This window comes from Thermobia domestica, chromosome 5 (assembly GCF_964235325.1).
Source record: "Thermobia domestica chromosome 5, izTheDome1.hap1.1, whole genome shotgun sequence".
In the NCBI taxonomy this organism is placed as follows: Eukaryota; Metazoa; Arthropoda; class Insecta; order Zygentoma; family Lepismatidae; genus Thermobia; species Thermobia domestica.
In genome coordinates this window covers 290,642,437-290,645,725 of record NC_137458.1, presented here as the reverse complement: position 1 = coordinate 290,645,725, position 3,289 = coordinate 290,642,437, and positions in this window count along the sequence as shown.

Genomic DNA, 3,289 nt, shown 5'->3' with positions numbered 1-3,289 from the left:
GAAGATTTTTCAGTTCCCTATAAAACCACTGTAAAGTTAGAAAATTTTATTTTTGATCATTTTTTTAGGTAACGCTAGGGAAAATGTACAATCATACCGGTTTTCAAATTTTTATTCCAGTTTCAAGTACCTAAAACATGAGATTATATGCCCAAAAAAACATTTAAATAACATGGGGTATTTCTTGATGCCTCCTTTAGATACAATAAAAATTTAAAATGTTCACTTTTAACAATTTTCCCGTGGATTAGTCCCGGAAAGCTACAATCATTCCAAATTTCAACTTTCCACGCCAACCGAAAGTTCCCCTTTATTTTATGTCAGTTCATGTAGTTCTAAATGTAGTTAGGATTTTAATTCCATGCAGAGTGGACGATTGCGAAGCCTTAAAGAAAATGTAAGACATGTTAAAGAAAAATCAAACATTTTTAAACGAAAATTATTGTGGAACATGTTTTTTTCTTTTAATTAGAGCTGTCGAAGTGTAAATTCAGCCTTACATTATTGGCAGATTTTAATGATGTGGGGATGATGAGAATATGTTAAACAAATACATACTAGGTTTTGTTGTAATTAGTGTTCCTCATGGCACTCCAGAAACTTCTCAGGTCATCACAAAGCAAGACGATTAGTACTTTTTTCAATTCGAGACGAGACTAGAAACATCATATTTCTCGATTGTTTTCGAGACGAGACGAGACATTTCTCGAGTGTAATGAGCAACACTAATTCACCCAAGTCTTAGAGATCTCAGGGACAATTTTAGTGTTACGTGATTCATAATATAAAAACTATTGCTAAAGTGATTCTACGAACATAATGAAGAGCATTTATCTACTTTTAAAGAAACATTACACAATATACTACAATAATAAAGGTTGTTTTATGATACTCTTCATGGATTTTAAACGACGTGGAAGAATTCTCATCTATCTATTTATCTATCTATATCTATATCTATCTATCTATCTATCTATCTATCTATCTATCTATCTATCTATCTATCTATCTATCTATCTATCTATCTATCTATCTATCTATCTATCTATCTATCTATCTATCTATCTATCTATCTATATCTATATCTATCTAACTATATATATATTAAAAGTGACTATATTTGTGACTTAATAACTCTTGAACCATCCATCCGATCTCGATTAACTTTTTAACATAGATGAAGTTCAGGCCTGGGAGGGGCTTTTATCATTTCACTTTGACGGTGTAACCTAGGGGAAGGGGGAGAGGGAGATCTGCAAATAGATCGAAAATAACTGATATTAGTGTCGAATCCATAGTTTTTGGGGTCGCTGAGATGAACAGTAACACTCTCAATGCCGCTGACAATAGTAATATTTAATTTTTAATTACATATATTTTGCTCATTATTTTCTGATTTTTCATTATATTTTCTTTGTTTCTATCGATTCGAGAGCTCTTCATTAATAGTAAAAAGTGAGTTGAGTTGAGTTGATTTTAAGTTTAACATCCCGTTCAGCAGCGAGGTTATATGAGACGTGGGCCTACTGATTAACGTGGAATCCGAATCACATGAGCTCCCGCCGGGAATCGAACCTGGGTCATTAGTAAAAAGTGACTAACTAACGGAATATATTACTATTTTTTTTCTTATTTTAACCCAACGAAACGGCTAATTGATGCTAGTAACTTCTGAATGAAATTAAGCAAAAGAAACTAGGTAATAAATTTTGTACATGAATTTACAGAAGAAGGCGAGACAACCAAAACTTCCCGAGAATTGAAACGGAGCGTGAAAGAATTTCTCGAGAGTTGACACAAGACGACACTTCTACAAAATTTACAAAAAGGAGACCAGGAAACGTTACTTCCCGTCTCTTTTCGTCTAGTGGGTGACGCTAGTTATAATCGGATAACTTTTACGTGATTTATACTTGATAATAGTCTTACATAAAACTTAGAACATAGGGAACGATTTCACTCCGTTATCCTTGATGGATTCTAACCAAAATAATAAGATTATTTCTGTATGTTGAGGCATAAGCAAAGTTTCATTAAAATCACCCAAGTTTTATGAGTGTTAGCGTGGAACAGACGAACAGGAAGACACAAAAATGTCGATCGAGTCAAATGGTACAAGCTTTGTGACGCTTCCTTTAACTGAAAATAAAATGAAATTCTTAAGGTTTATGTCGCACAGTTATGCCGGCTAGGCTAAAGGAGACAGTGATCATGAGAAATGAATGAAATGGTGTAATCAAGAAAGTGGGAGGGAACAAGAGAACCCTGACGAAACCCACGCACACGATGTTTGTCCACCACAAAGTTCACTTGGCACGAGCTGGCATCAAACTGAGGACACCATGCACCAGAAGTGAACGCTCTACAACTGAGCCACAGCGGTCCCATTCCCTTTAACTGGGTAAGGAAAGAAAAAACCAGGGGAACATTAGCTCCATATTTCCACATTTAGTGCTATTACTGATGAACAGGGCCCGGATCTTGTTGACAAGTCAACTTTCTTCTGTTACGCATAGGAGAAGGCAAGTTCAAGTAAAAACGTTATCCATCAACTCTAGGTTCTAAAAATATAGTTTTTTAGGATCAACTTTTGGTCTGTTTTTGCTGTTTTGAAATTTCAGGTCATTTTTTAATATTTTAAGGTAACTTTTAGGTCACTTATGGTCTTTTTATTCTTTTTTTCTACATAAGGAAATCTTTAAATGAACACGGTTTACGGATGTGCAAAAGACGAAGTTGAATAATCTCTTTTCTTACTTCCTGACTACTGGAGTGGAAAAACTGCATTCTTAACAAGGTAATGAAAACTAAACTGTAGCTGATTAACGAAAGGCGGGGGTCGGTAGGTGGCCAAACAGATAGTTTTGGGTTATTGACCACAATGAATGTTATCACGTGAATAACTAAAAATGCATTAGAAGGCGTACAAGGGCTTTAAACGTGTTTTTATTTATTAATTTCCTGTAGTCTAAACTTATACTTTCAAATATTTAGGATCAATATTAACAGACGAAAATCATATTCACGAAGAAATTAAATATCGACTAAAAGCAGGGAATTCGTGTTACTATTCGGTTCAAAATCTCTTGTCGTCGCGAATTCTGTCGAGGAATTTGAAGCTTAAAATATATAAAACGATAATCATGCCTGTTGTTCTGTATGGTTGCGAAACATGGTCGCTTACTCTGAGGGAAGAACATAGACTGAAAGTATTTGAGAACAGGATCCTGAGAAGAATATTCGGACCCAAGAGGAACGAGAATGGGGAATGGCGGAAGCTTCATAACGA